The 21,000-nt window shown below is 35.6% G+C and overlaps 1 protein-coding gene across 2 annotated transcripts in view; it reads left to right on the top strand.

Annotated features, from left to right (window-relative positions):
• Positions 1–4,230: 4,230 nt before the first annotated feature.
• Positions 4,231–21,000, top strand: part of PIK3R5 (phosphoinositide-3-kinase regulatory subunit 5) — a 98,157-nt gene continuing 81,387 nt past the window's right edge. For both annotated transcript variants that reach the window (XM_051995670.1, XM_051995669.1), the window contains exon 1: positions 4,231–4,421. The gene's annotated coding sequence lies outside the window, so the exon portion shown is untranslated. The remainder of the gene's footprint in view (positions 4,422–21,000) is intronic.

The raw sequence follows: 21,000 nt of genomic DNA, 5'->3' as shown, positions 1-21,000 counted from the left end.
TGAATACATTCCTCCCTTTTAGTTGGTTGTTCTCCTTTATGCTCAAGAGGACCAAAAGCTGATCAGACCAACACAAGTTTAGAAATACAAGACAAATAGTCCATATAAACTACACCTCACATTTCTTTGAGCTACTACATTTCTACTTTGCTCATGGAACAAGCACCTTTTTTGGTATGGTCACATCAATGCTAAGCAGTCCCGTGCCTCCCATGTCTCTCATGTCTCCCAATCAATTTCAAAGTCTTTCAGAGAGCCCCTGAGAGTGTCCTTGTACTGCTTCTTCTGACCTCTGTATGAGAGCTTAATTTGTGTGAGTTCTCCCTAAAAGAGTTTGTTAGGTAAATATACATTTGGCAGTTTAATAACAAGTCTTAACTTTAACAACAGAGTCCTAAGCAGGAACTCCATCACTGCTTAGAATCTCAGCTAATCTCAGGTCCTCAATACCGCACACAAAATCTACTACCTTTCTTCCAAAATTGGAGTTCATCTGCAGACCCCAACCAAGCTCAAATCCTTCATTCCACAGTTTCAAATTATTTAATTATTTGCTACAATAATTTTTTAATCAACCACTCCAACCCTTGATCCTAAAATCCTCCCATTATTTCACTGTTATTTATTCACATATTCAACAAAAGTTACTGAATTCTTTTTTTTCCCTAAAAATATGGCACTTTCCAGATGTGGTCTGATCCAGGCAAAGTACAGTAATATTATCATCCTTTTTTGTGTACATTTCCATCAAGACCCAGCTCAAAAGCCATCTTCTACATGAAGTCATATAGATGTGTGGGTCTGAAATAATTTATAACCAAGACCTAAAGAAGGAGCATTATGAATTATATGTTAGAAAAATAAAATGTATTGAAATCTTGTTAAATTTTAGTTAGAATCCTATTAGGAGTCATTCTTATTTCTCTGTTAACAGTGTGACTGTATTTTTTTTTTATCATTGTAAAATGCAGAAATTGGAGCAGATAATCTCTCAGGGCCTTTTTAAAACTAGTATTTGCTTCCTCTACTTTCAGTTCAAGATGCTTTCTGTTTCTACTTCCTTTGGGGAAGTTGTATTTGCATGGTTTTTGTTTTGTTTTGTTTTCTTTTTAAGCAATAAGAGAGTCTTTGAGTTCTTGCAGGGCTCAGATGAAAAATGTATTGGGTTTATTTTATTTGAGTTGATTAGCTATGAGTAAAAGTTACAAAGAGATAAATTAATCTTGATATCAGGCAACTTCCTAACAAGCAAAGGTATTTATCATAAACAGAATGGGCTACTTTAGGAGACAGCAATTACTCTCTCCTTGGAGGCCTTTGAAAGGAGAGTGGATAACCACTTGTTCCAATATTGTATTGCAGATTGTTTTTGGGGTATTGGTCGGATTAGATGTTCTCTTTCAATTCCAAATTTTAATGATTTAATTTTTTATGTGAGCAGGAAAGGAAAAATCATATATGTCCATATCTTTAGGTTTTTATACAAAAAATAACCTCATAGTTGACTGTTGGAATCTTTACAAATTGCTAACTCATTAGAGTTGATAGATTGTTGATCTGATCTTACAAGAAGATGTTTTGGGCCAGAATCTGAAACAAGGTACTAAGTAGAACTAATTAGTACAATGCTTGTGTTTACACCTTTACTCATCGGAGTTCACAAGTTTGCCAGATTCACAAAGTAAACTTTGTAACTTTGCGAATTCACACCTCCCTTAAAGCTCTTAGGGCCAGAGAGCACTATGGGAGAAAACCCATAATCCCATTCTCTCAGAAGAGTCAGATATAAGGCCAGTGAAGAGAGATCTATTCCAGAATATTTTCCACTTGGCTGGCTGGTGGCGGAAGAGAGTTCAGCTGGATTGGAGAGGAGCACTTTGGTGCAGACACAGAGCACTTTGGGAGATTGAGAGCCAGAAGCCCTCTCTTGGAGGCAAGGCAGATTCAACTTGGAGCTGGACTGAAGGTTGAAGAAAGCATAGGCAGAAGCAAAGGACAAAGCGGCAAGAGCTCTTGAAACGAAGCGGAGAGATAGGCCTCTAAGCTAACCGGGCTATATTGGAGATAATAAAAGATCTGAACTTTTATCACCTGGCTGTATTTGGGGTAATTATTGATCTGAACTGATACTAAGGCTGCCTCCAGAAAACCTCCCTGAGAAATCTTCCTCGAGAAACCTGCACCCTCTCCCCCAGAGAGAACCATTCTACTTATTTTAAAAGAAGATCACCACAGTTGACTTTGGAAACTTGGACTAAAGTTGTGGTATAAACTAGTGCTCCCCTCCCTTTGCTTAATTTTACTGAAAGGATGGTTGTATACTATCTTTGCTTGTTCTGAAATGTGAGGTATCACTTGCTTTAGACAGCTATGTGGATATACTTGATACAAAATAACGTCATATTTTATAGAGCTGAAAATGGATTTTAGAGATAGTCAAGTCCAACCCCATAATTTTATAGATGAAGATATTGAAATTCAGAGAGAATCACATTTCACATGTGAACTTTCAAGTTCACATAAGGATAGAACACTTAGGACTTCAATCCAGTCCTTTGATTCCAAACCTATAGATCTGGTCATCAGACTATCTTTTACAAGTATTGAGTATCTACTGAGTGCAGAACATTGTGCTAGACACTTGAGTAGGAATGTCTTAGGTTGGACAAAGAACTGGCCTTATTTTAATTTTGCATTTATAAAAGATATAGCTCTCTAACCTTATTACTGACACAGAGATTTAAAATTGGAAGCACAAATGTAGAAGTATCCTTCTCTGAGTTCTCCGTTTCAGCCTAGCTCTCTGATATATCAGCATCATCCATGAAAGAGGTATAAGGACTGGAAAATAGGTCTCCAAGAACTCATCTTTGTTGGCCCTTATAATTTGCTACAGTATTATTTAAATCTCAGAGCCCTTAAGGGACTTAGACCTTTAGACAAAGGAACCCCTTACCTCAGCATTCATTTTTTTGAGCCTTAGTTTCTCCATCTGGAAAATGAAGGGATTTGACTAGATGAACTTGGACCTTCTTTCCAACCCAGTTGGAAATTCTATAGTTAATGGGTTCATTTGCATAGGCTGTCTTTTGAAGATGAATATCTGTTCTTTCGATCTTCTTATCTGTGCCCTCCCCACCTCCTTTAACATGCAATTCAAGGTACTCTTTCTCAGTGGATGTACATATCAATAAAATAGAATATGAAATGCCTCAACCTTTTAGTGCCTTAGTTTTTCTTTTTTAGGAGTAGCAGTAACAGTTATTTTTTTTTTCTTCTTTCCATAAAATGTAGCGATTCCAAAAGAGATGTTGTGCAAGTGTTGTGAAGGGCAGATCACAGAGTCTTTTGGGATCACTTTATTTCTGAATATTTTCCAAAATATATTCCCGGATGATTCCTTGAATCTCCAGGAATTCTTTGAGGTGATGAAAGTAGGGATAGGAGTAAAGCTGCTGCATAGGCTGGGATGAGGAGGGGGGAAAGGAGTGGAGGAGGAGAATCATCTAGTTTAATCTCATTTTGAGGCCAACGAGGGGAAGTGACTCACATGAACATTAAGCAGTAATTTAGCGGCAAATCATAGGGTACCACTTGTCTCGACTCCAGGTTCAGCTGAACGGTATTGTAGTGAGGGAAAAGATAGGAATGGGGTTGGAAATGGGGGAAGCAGAGTATACTAAATGGAAAATGCACCTACTAAAAGAAAATGGAAGTGGCAGGAGGAAGTGGGAGCTGGGTAAGAGTAGAAGGAAGCATATTCTCTAGCTTCCTCTTTCTCCCTTTATCGCTTTCCTTCAACACTAAACACTCTTTCAGGTTACCCCACCCTACTATTTAAATTTCTTGGGTCGGTGATAACAGCTTCTTAGAGTCTTAAGATGTGGGATATTGGTTGTACTTTTACTCTGATGGATGAATCCTTGCAAGTCTCTTTCCCAGTTATTTCTCCTGCTGCATCTAATCTACTTGATACACAGGGAACCAGACTTTCTTGAAACAGGGGAAGGGGTCTTGGGTTAGTTGGAAAGTGGTCACTGGAAAGTAAAGAATCCCGAAGTCTCTGAGACCATGATTGAGTTCCGCTAACTGGGGCCTCTTTTCTCTGTCGGGGTAGTCATTCAGTACCCGCAGCTTAAACGTAGGGCGTGGCAGCAAGAAAGCTTCGGCAGTCTTGTGAGCTCCACTCCGCCCCATTCTGGGGAGAGACACGACAGCTGGGTGGGGCTGCAAGGTCTGGCCTGAGGCTAGATGTTCCCTCCTCGGAAGGCTGCATTTGGCAGCAGGAGGTGTCTGGGATCAGTAGAGGCGATTCGGGATTATGATTGGGGTCGGAGAACAGATGTACAGACTGTAGCCAGAGAACGAGCCAGGAGGCGCTCCACCTCGAGCATGGGCAAGGTTCCCGGCCCGGGCAGCAGGTGTGTTGGCTAGGGAGGTCGAGCCAAGGGCCTCGTGCCCGGGGAAGCCGGTTTTCGGGACTAGATGCAAGGGTGGGGATGGCAAATGAGTGCAAATCTTGGGAAGAAGGTGAAATAGGGAAGGTTGGAGGCTGGAGTCTGGATATTGAGGACCGAGGATTCAGAGAATTTGCCTTTTAACACCTCCCTCCCAGCCACTTGCCGCCGTTGTCACCCAATTTACCTTCTATTTTAAATGCCTGTCATGGTATAGATATAAAGCCTAGAAACTTAAATTACATATACCGGACTCTTAAATTGAGGTAATTGATTAAACCGAGTGGCCCAGGCCTCATGAGCCCAGACTAAATATATGAATTCAGAAGGAAGAGGAGACTTAGGGAGAAAAAGGAAGAGGAGCTGAAAAGTACAGCATGTAGTCCAAAGTTAATTAACAAGCTTTCAGTTCATATGTCGGGGGTGGAGTTGGAGTGGGGGGTGGGGGGAGGATGTTGAGTCGTGAAATATCGTTGTTAGGCAAAATTATTAGAAGGCAAATTTATTTTTAAAACTCCTTCTTAGTTTTTATAGTTCACACTAAATAATCCAGTGTCTCCATCTAAATTTACTCCAACCTATACCCTGGGGGGCCTAATTCTCAATTTATAAAATAATGTGCTAAAACATCATTGGTTGATAGATCTATAATTGGAATCCTCAAGTAGTTCAAATCATGGAGGTAAGCATGTGAAGCAGGATTTGAAGCCAGAGTCTCTGATTTAGACATTACTTTCAAATTTTTATAGAATCTGCAAACTGTTAAAGCTGATAAGAAACTTAGAGATCATCTAGACCAATACCATCCTCTTTCACACGAGAAAACTGAGATCTAGAACAGTGAAGTAATCTCTGAAGTTCCTTTTTAGTTCCAGAAAACTGTAATTCTGTAACTTGCTTAACATGTTTTCCTAATTAGTGACATATTTGCATTTTAATTGGGATTTTCTGGAGATACAATTCCTTAACTTTCCTCTCCCTTGGTATGAAGAAAATTATTGCTATTATTATCATTTTAATAGGTAACATTTATATAGCACTAGACTTGAAAAACACTTAATTGGGTACAAATGCCTATCATGCCCTTGTGCCTTGCTCAGGGTCAGACAAATATCAAATATCTAAGATCAGATTTGAACTCAGGAATATGAGTCTTTCTGATTCCAGGACTGCACTAATATGATAGTTACTGTACCAAGTACTTTCTAAATATGATCTCATTGTATCCTCACAACAACTCTGGGAGGTTAAGTGCTAATATTATCTTCATTTTTACAGATAAAACTGAGATTTAAGAACTTTGTCTAAGGTCACACAACTTTTAAGTGTTTGGGGCAGGGTTTGAACTGTTCTGACTCCAATCCCAAAATCATAGCCATTTAACACTCCATCCGTAGATGAGAAGTGCCCTTTAGGAGAGGTTTTAAACTCCCCCCCTTTTTTTTTGCATTCTAGATCCTTTTGGTAGTCTGAACTATGGAATCCCTATAAGAATACTGTTGTTAAATGCAAAACAAACAACAACATTGGAAATCAATTATATTGAGATGCTACATAGAAAGAAATCCCCATATATTTATATAATGTGTATTATATATCTTAGATAGAATACATGCATATTTTCATATATGATGAATTTACCATGAACATATAAAAAGAAATATATAAATTGCATATATAAAATTTATTATGCAATACCTATTTGTATGTGTATATATGTGTGTATGTGTAGGTATATATATATATATATATATATATATATATATATATATATATACCTACAATACAAGGTCACAGATCCTGAGTTATGAATCCCTAGTAGAGGGCAAGACACCAGTATATAGGGGAAGCAGGAAAAGGCCTACTATAGGAGCTGGCTCTTTGAGATGAGTCTTAGAGGAAACCATGTATCTATTTTACAAGGTGGAAATTAGGAGAGAGGGAGTATTTTAGGCACTTGGGGAAAACCAGTAGAAAGACACTGAGATAGGAAATGGAGCATATTGGAGCATTATTTGTGAGGAAAAGTAATTGATTACTGTCAAGAGTTTTAAATGACAATTGGAAGAAGTTATATGTTTTTAGAGGTTATAGAAAGCCATTGGCATCTGTTGAGAAAGGTGGGGGGGGGAGACAAAGTCAAAACTAGGATAGTCATTTTGACAGTTGTGTGGAAAATGAATCAGATGGGAGAAACTTGAAATAGGGAATTTAATTAAGGGGCTATTTTAAAAATCCACATGAGAAGTGAACTAGGGTAGTGGTTTGTTAGTGGTCAAAAAGGGACATTTTGAAAAATATTGCAGAGAAAGAAACTTCCAGATTTGGCAACTGATTGGATATGTGGTATGGAAGAAATCACTAGAAGATGACACTAAGATTTTGAACAGGAGTGATTGGAGTATTGGTTGAACCTTCAACAGTAATTGGGAATATCAACGTTAGAAGAGTAATCAAAGTCTTTCTAGTCCAACTTGTAGATCAATAAGAATTTTCTCTATAATAAAGGTGACAGATAATCATATAGCCTTTCTTGAAGTCGTTACCTTTTAAGGCAATCCATTTTACTTTTGAATATATTAAATTATTAAAAAAATTTTTCATTTAGTTTTAATATATATTTTTTGGTAATCCTATTGTTTAGGAGTTTTTAACCTTTTTTTGTATTCTGGATCCTTTTGGTAATCAGAACTACCCTATTGTTCCTAGTTTTGCTCTCTAGAGCCAAGGAAAAAAAATTATTTCTTTCACATGATAATTCTTTGAACTTGTGAAAACATCTTTCATGTCTTCTAGGCACTTGTGGGCTAGACATTCCCAATTCCTTCAGTAGAGCCTCCTATTTCATATTAGCATGATTTACAAGTCCTTCAACATCCTGATTATCTTCCTGTGGTCTTTCTTCAGTTTATCAGTGTTTTTCCTAAAATGTGGTTCCTACAAATGAATATAATACTCCATGTGTAATTGGATCAGAGAAGAGAACTATGTTAGTTTTAGTCTGCTATAGCATATTGGTAATACATATTTAGCTGACAATCCATTAAAACCCCAAAAAATTTTTCAGAGGAATTACTGTATAATCCTGATACTTTTCCATCTTGTAATGATAACACTGATTTTTTTCAAACCCAAGTATAAGATTTTACCTTTATTCCTGATAAATGTCACTTAAATGTGACATTTGTTCATTTGTTCAGTCACATCTCTGATTCTTCATGATGCCATGGATCTTAATATACCATACTGTCTGTGAGATTGGCAAAGATACTGAAGTGGTTTATCATTTCCTTCTCTAGTGGATTAAAGCAAAAGAGGTTGAGTGACATGATCAGAGTCACATACTAAGTATAAGAAGTTAGATTTGAACTCAGGTCTTCTTGACTCTAGGCCTATTGCTCTATCCACTAAGCCACCTACCTGCTCTATATTCTGTTAGAATCTTTTTTGGATCCTGATTAAGCCATATGGTGTTTTGAAATTTCTCTATACTTAATATCTTAATATTTTGAAAAAAATTTATAGCACAGGACTAACACAAATCTTTGAAGTACTCTTCTTACCAGATTCCATGCTCTCCAGTTCTGGAATCATAATCAAATTAATTCTACTATTGTGCCTGATATCTACTGCTAATCCCTATTGCTGAAGTGATGTTCCCTGGCCACCACTGCCATATCATGTTGTCTGACTTCCTATATGAAATTCTTTTATAATATATTCTAAATGGTTACATGACCTTAATATTAAAGATAATGCTATAAAATTAGAAGATAAGCAAATCACACATCTTTACAGCTATGGAAATTAGTCTTAGCCAAAGGATAAAGGCAAAGACATAAGATAAAATATGTAACTTTATATGAAAAACAAAATTAATTCACCTAGAATAAAGGGAGAAACAGTCAAATGGGAAAAAGTCTTTGTAAGAATTTTTGTATATATTTCTAATAAGGATTTGGTGTCTAAGATATGTACAAAAATTAGCACAAATGTATATGTGTGTGACCAAAAACTATCACACAGTGAGCTCTTAGTAATTTTTTTTGTTTTATTAATTTAACTTCCTCTTTTTGTTCAATATTATTTAATAGAAAATACTTATTAGTTCAGTTGGTTTTACTTATTTCCCTATGTATCACTTCATACAAATATTTCCTCATTTTTTTGAATTTTTGATATTCACCATTTCTTAATGCACAGTAATATTTCATTCCTTCATTGAGGGAAGCTGAGCACTGAACCTTTGATTTCCCTTGGTGAAGGAAGCTCATTCCAGGCTTGATGTGAGGATCAAATAAGATAGTATTTGCAAAGTGCTTAGTACAGTGCCTGGAACATGTTAGGTGCTGAATAAATGTTTGTTTCTTCCCCCTTCCTCCCCACTCTCCTCTTTCTGAAAAAGATTGTCTTACCAATGCCAAGAACACTGAGAAGTTAAGTGACTTGCCCAGGGTGATATATAAACATGTGTTAGAGGCTGGTCTTCCTAGACACAAGATCTTTCCATTATCACACAGTGCTTTTATTCCATCTCTGCTCTTGGGTCTTGAACAGCTTTTTCCTAGATATTTCCATTCCCCTTATCCATTTCTCTCTTCTCCCTAACCAGGTAGAGTTCCTTTGTATTATCTTAACATGTTTGTTTACTAATGAGGGAATGAAATTTTACTCCTTCAGTATTAATCCATGTATTCTACTAACTTCTCCCCTATTTCTTTTTCTATTGCTTTCTTCTCAATGCCTCTCAATGTGCAAAGTGATTTGAATCAAACTATGAAGAGTGGAATTCCTCTACCCTTTGTGGTCTTGTTTGTTTCTTTTTTGTTGTTTAGTCATTTCAGTCACATTTGCGTCTTTATGACTCAATTTGTGTTTTTGTTTATTTGTTTTGGTGTTGTTGTTGTTGTTGTTGTTGTTGTTGTTTTTTTGGCAAAGATACTGGAGTGGTTTGCGATTTCTTTCTTCTGCTTATTTGACAGACAAGAAAATCCTGCTAAACAGGGTTAAATGACTTGCCCAGGGTGTGTAAGGCCAGATTTAAACTCAGGTCTTTCTGACTTCACACCCCAAGTTCTATCTGCTATGCCATCTAATTGTCTCTAACCACTTGGAAACAAACATTTCATTTATTAAGTTTTTATTACTTTCTGAAGTATTTTGTTTTCTCCTGTTTGGGTCCTTTGCATGTTGAATCACTTACTTCTGTGTTTCAACATTCACTCATTCTCTATGATGTCCAGGCTCAGCTCTGCAAAGTGTGCTATTTTGAGGTGCCAACTAAACTTTGCTTTTTAGAATATCACATTCGAGTTAATCCTTTGATTCCTTGTAAACACTAAATCTTGGAACATGTAAGATTTTTTTCTTGATTCCTATATAATTTATCTAATGCTGTAATTCTGAAGTTTGATTGGTATTTCTTGTTGAGTTAAACTTGGGGTTCTTTCTTGTATAGAATCTATCTGTATTTTGCCATCTGCTTCCTAAATTTTTGGATCATTTTCATGCATGATTCCTTGAAGTGTGGTTTTCTTTAGTACTAGAATTTAACAATATCTCAAAGGATCAAGCCCAATTTTTTCACCAGTTGATATACCTGGTTCCCCCAGTATTTAATGATGTTTTTTTTTTTCCCTTTGGAAGACATATTTCTTAGACTGCCCAGTTGAATCTTATTGTTCAGTATTATAGTTTGTAGAATTCATATTTTCTTATAATTTTATTTTTTAATTGTTTGCTTTTAATTGTTCATATGATCATGTTTTTGAAATTGCTTTTTGTATTTTTTTTCTTCTACTTCTGTATCTTTTCATCATAGCATTCTTATTTTCAGAGAATCTCCAGTTATTGAAAATGTCCAGTTTTTGTTCTGAATTTTCTAGTTTTTTGTTAGTCTTTTTGAGTTTTTCCTTAGCTTTAATCCCTACCTTCCTTTCTTTATATGATTTCCACACATTCCCACCAATTAAATTTTGATTATTCTTCTCCACCTCATTCTGGAGATTCTTGGATTTGCTGTACTCTCATTTAAGAAGACTGCAGAATTTATTGTAAATAAATAAATAATAGCTTCATGGGAAATTTGACTCCATTTTCTTTGTTGCAAAATACTTGTTTGTTGATATGACTCCTTTTAAAAAATTATTATTGTTTGTTCATTTCTCCTGGTTAGCTTTTATCTGTCTTTACCCATCATTCTGTTGATTTGTCTATGGTTTTTTTGATATAAAGCACTCCTCTTCTTCCCACTCACTCATCTTTCCTTTCTAGTAGAACTTTGAAATAGTTCTGAATTACAGTCTTCCCTTCTTCATAGGAATGAGCTCTCTCAGGACCCTATCAAAGAATTAATATTGAAAGCCACACCTAAAACTGCAGTTGTCAAAAGAGTCAAGAAGGCCCCTACTATGGCTGTAGGCTGTGATGTCAGAGAAGGGGGAAGTTGGGGACAATAAAGGCAGGTAAGAGAGCTGATTTCAGTTAATCCACAAGCATTTAATAAATTCTTACTATGTGTTAGGCACTGTGTCAATCACTAGGGGTATTAAAAAAACAACTTTGCCTTGAAGTAATTTTATTCTAATGAAGGATACATCATACAAGTAGATGCAAGGTAATTTTAAGGAGAAAGATACTGGAAACTGGGAGAATGAGTAAAGCCACCTACCTACAAGAGGTGTTGCCTCAGCTGAATTTTGAAGGAAACTAGATTTGGAAATAAATAAGAACTTTGCAGGGATAGGTGACAGCCAATAGAAAAGCATGGAGATGGGAAATAAGAGTATTGTTTGTGAAAACAGCAAATAGAATAGTATTATCTTAAAATGAATGGACAATAAGATTTGAAAACTGGAAAGATAGGAAGAGAATAAATTGTAAAGAGTTTTAAATGCTAAATAGAAGTGTGTGTGTGTGTGTGTGTGTGTGTGTGTGTGTGTGTGTGTGTGTGATGAGGTAGTTGGATTTGTTGGCATCTACAATTCTTTCCAATTCTAAATCTATGATCCTAGACTATCAGGAGGCTGTTATAACAATTGAGAAACAATGAAGGAGTGAACTAGGGTAGTATTTGGGTGACATGTGGAAAGAAGGGAATATATTTGATAGAGATTGTGAAACTAAGAAAAAATAAAATTAAATAACTATTTGAATATATGGGGTGAAAAAGAACAAGAAATAGAGGATAATATTAAAGTAGTAAATTACAAAAGCTAGAAAGATGATGAAGTCCTTGACAGAAATAGGGAATTGGAAAGAGGGATATGTGTTTTTGTGTGAATGTTTTGGACATGTTAACTATGAAACACTTATGATTTATCTACTTTGAAATATCCAATAGATAATTTGTAGTTATCTTTTTTTTAAAATTGAAAAAATTGGGGTTAAGTGACTTGCCCAGTGACACAGAGAGGAAGTATTAAGTGTGTAAGACTAGATTTGAAATTAGGTCCTCCTGACTTTGCACCACTTAGTTGCCTTCAATAGGTAATTTGTAATGCAAGACTGAACTTCAGGAGAAAAAGTGTGTGTGTGTGTGTGTGTGTGTGTGTGTGTAAGTTTTCAAAAATGGAGATGGGGGCATGTTTATAAATAGAAAGGAAGGAACCAGTAGATAGGTGAAGACCAAAGATTGGAGGGGAGATAATAATAAAAGCAATCATCTGAAGTAGAAAAAGGGGACATCAAGAACATAAGCAGAAGGGTTGGCCTTCCAATTTTTTCTTCATATTGTTGCTATTTTGGCCTTATTTTTTTTTTTTTTCTTATTTATTTGGGCTGGTGAGGGAGAATTTCATCCCAAGTTACCTTTCATTTTATTCTCTTTTTAGGATTCACGTATACTTGATGTTTCATATAAATTGATTTACCTGCAGTTGTCCAAAGTCTATTTCCAGTCCCTATGCCTTTTGACACACAGACTCCACACTTGGAATGTACTTCTTTTTGCATTTGTATCTTAGAATTCTTAGTGTCCTTCAAAATTTAACTTAGATGCCGCCTTCTAAGTGAAGCCTTTCCTGATTCCCTCAGTTGTTGTGCACTCATTCTCTTCAAATTAATTTTTCTTACTCTTTTACTGTGAACAACAATAGAATATATGTTTGTTGATGGAAGGGCTTAGTTCATATTTTGTTATTGTATCTTGAATGCTATTTAGTATAGATGTTAATTGTGTCAAATAAATGTGTGACATGTAAGTGTAAAATATGAAAACATGAATTTTTTTTCAATAGGAAATATAAATTGTTTCTATGCTTAAAGAGTCATTGGATCTAATTTTAAATTTCTTTCTAGGTGGTTGGCTGTATTGCCAATAAGCATCTCATAGGATAAGTGATGACTTTATAAAGTTATATTGAATAACAGAGTTAAATCAAAGATTATGCTGCTAATTAGAGAGGAATGTGGCTGATCTTGGAGAACTTCTTTCCCCAAGGAGTTGTAGCTTTCCATTGAAATCATCATAATATTCTGAGCTATGATTTAAGGAAGATTTAAATGGCTATGAGATTCTAGTGGTTAATCCTGGTTCTGAGGTCCTTGGAAAGCCTGTAAGACCTATTGAATGTGGACATATATCACTCTCCTGCTTAAAAAATCATCAAGTGAATCCTTGTTGCCTGGAAAGTAAATTTAAATTACAAAAAAAAAAAAAAAAAAAGATTATTATTAAAAGACTTTGCCTGGTATTATCAGCGTCTTCTAGTATTTGGCATACCTTCTTTCCCACCTTTTCATATTACTTGCTTCAATATAACCTATTGCAGACCATCTGTGCAACCTTCTATTCCCCAATATAGTTTGCATTTTGCTCGTATCATTTATTATACTATATATGTTGTAATATCCTTAGTCCACCATTCTGTTGAATTTTCACCCAAACTTTAAAGTCTGATCGGTCCAGTTGGATATTTATTCTCCAGACTCACCAAGCACTTGGTTTTCATCTCTATAAAATACTTGTCATGCAATCAGCCAATCAAACAAACATTTATTAAAAATGCCTACTGTGTGACAGACACTCTACTAAGTGCCTGGGATATAAAAAGAGGCAAAAGATAATCTTTATCCTCAAGGAGATTAAAATTGAAAGTAATGATAACTTGATTGGTGACTTATCCTTCAACTAATTAGAAAGTCTCATAGAAGGCAAGGGTCATGTGTTATGGGAATTCTTTATCACACCTAGTAGGCAGTCATAGTAGGTCCTTACTATTTATTTGTTAAATGAATGAAGAGTAGCAGGACAGGCAGTGAGCCACTTCAAGGTGCTGTGATTGTTATTTGGTGATGCATTCAGTTTATCAATTTACTTCATTTTTCCTTCATGGGAGACCCTTTAAAAAACAAAGCTTTCTCCCCACTCATTCTTGGCCGTCTCTGCTGTATTCAATTGCTCTTTTGTGTCATGGTGGTTGTGCTATTTATCAGTGCTGAGCCATAAACCGCATTATCACAGAAGAATTCAGGAAAACTGGACTCAAACCCCATCTCTGTCATAGATAACTTGGGTAACTTTGAGTGGGTCACTTCCCCTCTAAGGAGTCATTGTTTCTGACTGTAAAATGAGAGCTGAACTAGATGACTCAGAAGTTCCTTGAGTCTCTGACTTTTTTTTTTTTTTTGGTCATGTCACTGAATCAATAAGAGCACCTACAAATTATTGGATAATCGGAGATAGAATAAAGAGACAGCAGTGGCAATTTGTATTTTGCATTTTTCAGTTCTGAAGAGGCTTGTTGTAGATCTAAGCAAATATTATTTCCTTGTGGGGGATGGGGGTGAGAGAGGTAGTTAAATATTATGAAAGCCAGCATTTGTCCCGTGACTCAGCCACAGACCAGGTGACTGAGATGGTACAGCTTGTTACAGAAAAGCAGAAGGGCTGAGACCTTTTTAAAGAGTTTTGGGAGGTAATTCATAAACCCTTAAAACTCCCTTCATGTTTTTGGCATGAAGCTTCTTTGAAACTGACAAGCAAACTGAGACAGTGTAATGCTAAGAACATTGGGCTTGTTGGGAAACAATTGAATTTTAATCCTGTTGCTGATTATTAGCAGTTTTGTGGCCATGGGCAAGTGACTTAACCTGTCTAGTTCTAATTTTTCCCATTTATAAAAAGAATAATGATAATCATAGTACTTCACAGGTTGTGAAGATCACATAGGATAATAATATCTATAAAGCATTTTGCAAATTTTAAAGCTGTATAGCTGTAATTTTTTATTTGCTGAGGTCTAGAGAGCTAGAATAATTTTTTTCACAGTATTAGGGAATTACAGAGGGCAGTTAGGTAGCACAGTGCATAGAGTCCCGGGCTTAGAGTCAAGTTTAAATTTGGCCTCACATATTTATTAGCTGTGTGTGACCTTGAGCAAATTACTTAACCCTATTTGCCTCAGTTTCCTTATCTGTAAAATGAGCTGAAGAAGGAAATGACAAACTGCTCCAGTGTCTTTGCTAAGAAAACCCCAGTGGAATTATGAGTTATGAAGATTTGGACATAGCTGAAATGACTGAATGACCAGCAACAAAGAAAATTATGAAACTAGAATTCCAGCCTAGGCCCTCTGACATAAAAGTCAATATTCTTTATAGAGTTTTATTGTGTTTCTCTGTAGATTCACTTTCACACTTGAAGAAAACTCTGTATGTCTCCATAGTGAAGACTTAGATTCACTTCCTCCCCACTCCCTCACCGGTTAATAGCCCTGGTTCCAAGGTATAGAGTTAGAGTTTCTTTCTCAAATATTGTCCAGGACTCTGAAACGTTATACTCAGGCAATAATGTGGCTCCAAGAAATTGAATGAAAGGAAATATGTAGTACATTGCATGGCTTTGAAGTAAAGGAAAAAGAAGGTGAGAAGGAAAATGGCAGTGTTCAAATAATCTAAGTTGAAACAATAAGGAAATAATAAAAAAAAATCCCATCTATACTTTAAAAAGTGTTTTATAAGCATGATTTCATTTGATCTTCAAAACAACACTATGTGATAGGTACCATAGATATTAATTATCATTCCCAATTTCAAAAAAAGGAAAGAAAATAAAAGGAAAAAAAAAGGAAATTGAAGTTTAGAGAGGTTTAATTACTTTTCCAATGTTGCATAATTAATAGCTATGAGAGGCAGGCCTGACATTATCCACGATACCATACTACACTCTTACAAGGGTGATGGTATCAGGAATGGAGAGGAATGATTGAATATTTCAAAAAGAAAAAAAAAACTAGCTTTATTTAGTGGTGGCCATTGTTCATATACTAGATCTTCATAACTAGAAAGAATCTTAGAGATTACTTAATCCTATTCCTACATTTTTCAGATAAGGAAAAAGCTAGTGGAGGTTAGGTAATTTTTAGAGGTTAGTGAATTATGTACTCCATCTCTGGCCAGTGATCTGCCAACTCTGTGTTTTAAAATGTGATCCCTCCCATTCTCAGATACCACCTTCTTGGTCAATCATTTGCTTCCTAAATAAATTTTTCTTTTCTGCACCTTTTTCTTTCAGTGAATTAGAATAACATAACCTCTGCCTTCCTCTGTGGTCTTCATTTTTAAAAAATAAACATTGGGAAAATTTTTTATTTTCCTTCTGCAAGGGTAATTTGTGCCTATGTGAATCATCAGAAGTGGGGATATGTCATCTGTTTTAATAAGTGTTGAGATTATATGTTATATCCTGGATAAATGCTTCAGAAAGACAATAGGCATCTCTAATGTTAATCAGATCTCAGTACCTTTAATTAAGAAAACACCAATTTCCCCTCCTCTTCCCTTCTTTTTCTTCCCCTTATTGACTGATCTTTCATTTAGTAGCTCTACTTTATCATTCTTTGGAGGATAAGAAACTTCTTTTTTCTTAGAAAATCTAACCCTTTTTTCAGGAAAAGCCCCAAATCTGTTCTTAAGCTCTAATTATACAAGTATCCTTTTCCTTCCCTTTCCTCTCTGTGTAACTCTGTTATCTATTATCATAACTAGGCCAAATGTCCCTTCTTCTACCTCAGATTTGGTATTTCCTTTTCTCTTCTTCCATGAAGTCTTGCTTCTTTTTGCTTTATATTCTCCCTTTCTCCCAAAAAAACTGGAGCATGGAGAGATATACTTGAAGACCCCCTCACTTTATCCTCTAGGAGAGAAATCAGCCTTATTTGGAACATTGATAATAGTCTCTTGATCCTAGCAGAAATACAAACATTGCTCACTCAAACGAAGACAGAGAGTTTCCCTTATTTTTTGTAATGGTTGAGTTTTTAAACCTTGTTTCTTGAAACTCCTTATGGATGTTTTTATCACAACCCTAAACTAATTTTTTAACAGCCAATTAAGACTTCTTGATCACCTGATAACAGTTATTCAATTTTTTTTCCTTGTTTCAACAACTCCACAGTCACAGTTATACTCACCTCCTCTTCAGCCTTACACCAATTTCCTGTATATTTGCTCCACCCTCCAACACACTTAGTCAATTTATTTAACCCTCAAATGGTTCCATTTACCTTACCTCATCTTGCCAACTACCTACTCTTTATCCTTCTTGAGTCTGTTTCTTTAGTTTCTACTATTAATCTTCCTTAGTCATTTTCCCAGCCCCTCTAATTTTCCTCCATTTGCTTTATTTTATAACTCAGAAGTAGAATCTGAACCTGTTTCTGGTCCTAAATAGTTATTCAAATTTTCTACTTTTCATCTTGAACTTGGCCAACTTTCTTCTCCCTGAATTCAAGGAATTCAATCTCTGAGCAGCTTCACAACAAATTCCTTCAAGTCACTTACATAATTTTACTATTATTATTCAATGTTATTTCTTTCTTTTCCCCCAAATGAACTAGTTAAGAGTAACTATGGGGGAAAGATGATGAATTTGCTTTAAGGGATGTTGATTTCAAGGCTCTGGTGGGACATCCAGATGAAGATTTCCAACAGGCAGTTGGAGATAGGAGACTGGAGCTGCAGGGCTGGACAAGTCACTAGTTGTACCTGCAGAGATAGATTCAGAAGTCATTTCTAATTTGCAATTTTACAAAATCTATGTTGGGATGATAGTTGGGATGAGGCTATTAAGTAAGATTATAAATTGAGAAGAGAAAAAACCTCCCATTCTTCCTTTATGTTTGTATTCTCAGGTCAAAGAGTAACATAGAAGAAACCTTAATGTATCTAAATATTTTATTGTTTGCATAGATCTCTAGTTAAAAGCAAGAGGAAATAGGCTTGCTGTGTGTAATAGGTTTTAGGGTTCAATATGTTATTGATGTAGAGTCAAGAGGTGTATGTGGTACACTGCAGCCACATGAAACCCTCTTCTTTCAGTTTGCTCATTACCTTATTAATTCTCATCCTGGGTTTTAAGGCAGCAATTAGATACAGTAGCTAGAACACTGGGCCTGTAGTCAGGAAGACTTAATACTTTAGCTATGTGACTCTAAGCAAGTTACTTAACCCCTATCTGGCAAACTGAAATATTGATAAAGTACTATGCAAAGCTTAAAGTGCTATATAATTGCTAAGTAACTGGATGGTGATGATAATGATGGTGCTGGTAAGGCAATCTAGTTGTGTATTCTGATAATCCTCACAAATTAATAAAATTGCAGCACCTCTCTAATTTAATCTAATCCCTCTACTCCAGTTTACTAAACTAGAGAAATCTCTTTTCCTTTAAACTTTCAGCTGTGTCTAAATTTTAGGCTTAAATAAAACATCAGAGTCGATAACTGTACAGCATAGCAAACGATAAAAAAGAAACAAAAAATGACTATTCATAATATATCAAGTATGAGAAACATTGTAGCCAGAGCACTGTTTAATTGTTACTGATATCCTTTACATCTGTTCAATTTTGGAAATCCTTCCCCAGCCTTCAGTTTCTCAAAATACAAGTTAAAATATTCTCAAGAATTTGTTCCACATTTCACTACAGATGTATTAAACTTAATTTACCCAGAAGATGTTTCTTCATACTCTTTCTTTTTTAAAATTAAATCTCAGTATTTTAGGAAATAAGATCTCAGTTCTCTCTGGGGTTGTGACAATTAAAGCACTATTGGATACAAGTTATATTGCCAGTCTCCTCACAGACTCCTCCTAGATCACAAACTGTTATTTTACATGATTCTGAAGAAGTTATTTTGCATGATGTCTTTAAGTATATGATGGATTGAAACATGAAAAAGGTATTAGACATGAACTTCTTGACTTGAGAAGATAGAAGTAGTAGCAATGAATAGAAGTTGTTAAGAGGTAAATTTAGGCTTGATTTAAAAGAAGAAAACATACTAACAATTAAAACTATCCCAAAGAAGAATTGATTAGCTTGGGAGATATTAAGCTCTTTAAGCAAAAAGTGAATGTCTTATTTTTAGTTTATTATAGAAAGGACTCTTGTTCATAGATTGGTTGAACCAGATGGTCTCTGAAGCCTTTCAAACTCTTAACATATTGATGCCATCAAGTGGGAGAAAAGCATATGAAAATCAAGGAGAATATGTGGGGTATCAGGTACTTGAGAAGAATTACATGCTGACCATATTGAGTTTTAGTTGGATGGTAGAATATCCAAGTAGAAATGTCAATTCATCAGTTGGATATAGAGGTGACAGGTTAATCACCTGTCTTAATTTACCTAATAGTAAAATACCTAAAAGTAAATTTCCAAATCATTTTGTATTTATTTTGCATATATCCTATATTACTTATCTATGAACAAGCTATATTTCCCCTCCCAATTAAATATAAGCATTGTAAGGGCAGGTGCATTTTGGCATTTCTATTCTCACCTAGAACAATAGTCCTGGTATATAGTAGATATTTGATAAATGCTTAATTGAGACTTCCTGGTCACATGATTAACAAGATGGAGGACTCTGATGGCAAAATGCCAAAACTTGTCCAAAAGAGAAATTTTGAAGCAAAAATAAAGCAACTTCAACTGTTTCCATGACTTAGGACACTTGAAATCCAAAAGAAGGTTAAAAACAAAAAATTCTACCCCACCCCCAACCCAATCCATGAACTGATTTCTATACTGAGCTTACTTAGTACTTCTCCTCCACTATCCATGGTACTTTCAGCAAGGCTGCACTTAGCTAACCCAAAGGGTTGACATTGGGCTTGTAACAGAACTCAAACCTAAACCCAGTTCCCTCCTACCTTTCTTTAGGGCCTTGGAGATCTCAGCCCCAGGAGTGAAATTTTGCTTGGATTGCTATTGCCCAGTATTATGGCAGTGCTCCAGGGGTAGTAGTTTGGTTGGTGGAAGGAGTCTGCATTATAAAAGATCTCTGCAAGAGAGCCAAGAACAGAAGGAAGGAGGCTGGACACATTTCTGAGTGTGAAGGAAAGCTCAAAACCCCACTCATTTCACCCTTCTTTCAGAGTCTTAGAGATCCAAACTACATAAATTAACTCCATAGCACTATTTGAATTGCTGGTGCCAGACCAGAGAAGTGAGGAATAGAGGGAGCAGAAGACATTGTGTGTATGGGCAGGGAGAGGTGCTATATGGTACTCTGATAAGCCTGAGCTCAGCATCCAACTGGAGCCAGTTCTGTCCTTTCAGAAATTAATTATGACAGAGACCTAATTTGGTAAACTGTGAATTTCTTAGTATGGGAGAAGGCTGAGACTCTTTGAGATCCAGTCCTCAAGGAAACTCCCATTAGAAAAGTGCATCAGACAGTGAATAGGAGAAAATAGGATGCATCTGAAATCTCAGAAAGAAGACCTTGAATTTGAATTTAAAGACCTTGAATATAAGCAGATAAATCAACAAATAAAGCATAAAGAGAAGAAAGAAATATGACCTCTTTATTTCTGTCTGGTTCAAACATGTTTGAATAAATGCTACCAAACAAAGGAAAACAATCTGACATTTGATGAGACAGAGAACTCTGGAATTTTAGAAGAACATTGGAGTCACAATATGCTGTTTCTGAGTAGTTTAAAAGAAGAATGAGAATTATGAGAGCAAAATTTATGGCCCATATAATAAAAATAATTTCAGCATAGAAAAATTGGAATCTGCAGTGGTCTAGATGCGAGTCTAGAATGGAAATAGAAAATCAGTAATGAAGAGAGAAAAAGAAACTCTTTCAAGAAAGGAGTACAAAAATGCAACAACGACAACAATCCCCAAAACTAATGACCAAGACTAGTTGAAGCTAAAGGGGAAAATTGAAGGGGGAAAAATGGGGAGAATTAAATTACCAAATAAAAACAGAAAGAAAAGGAACTAATAATCAAAAACCCAATAAAAAATTGGTAACCACTGAGAGATGGGGATTGGACATAAGAAGAAGAGAGGCAATGGGAATAGTGCTTCCTTAAAAAAAAAGAATCACCCAAAGTAACATAGTGTTGTGTTTACAGAAGGGGGGGCAATCATAACTTGAAAATACTTATTATTAGAGACTAATGGAGGAAAATGTAAACATTATTCAAAACTTTATATGTGAGTGGTTTAAACAATTCAATAAAATGAAAAAGAGTAATAGATTGGATGAGAAAACAAAACCCTACAATCCGTCATTTCCAA

The sequence above is a fragment of the Antechinus flavipes genome, chromosome 4 (genome assembly GCF_016432865.1).
Source record: "Antechinus flavipes isolate AdamAnt ecotype Samford, QLD, Australia chromosome 4, AdamAnt_v2, whole genome shotgun sequence".
In the NCBI taxonomy this organism is placed as follows: Eukaryota; Metazoa; Chordata; class Mammalia; order Dasyuromorphia; family Dasyuridae; genus Antechinus; species Antechinus flavipes.
The sequence above is the reverse complement of the archived record's forward strand: the minus strand, read 5'-3'. Positions and strand labels throughout refer to the sequence as shown.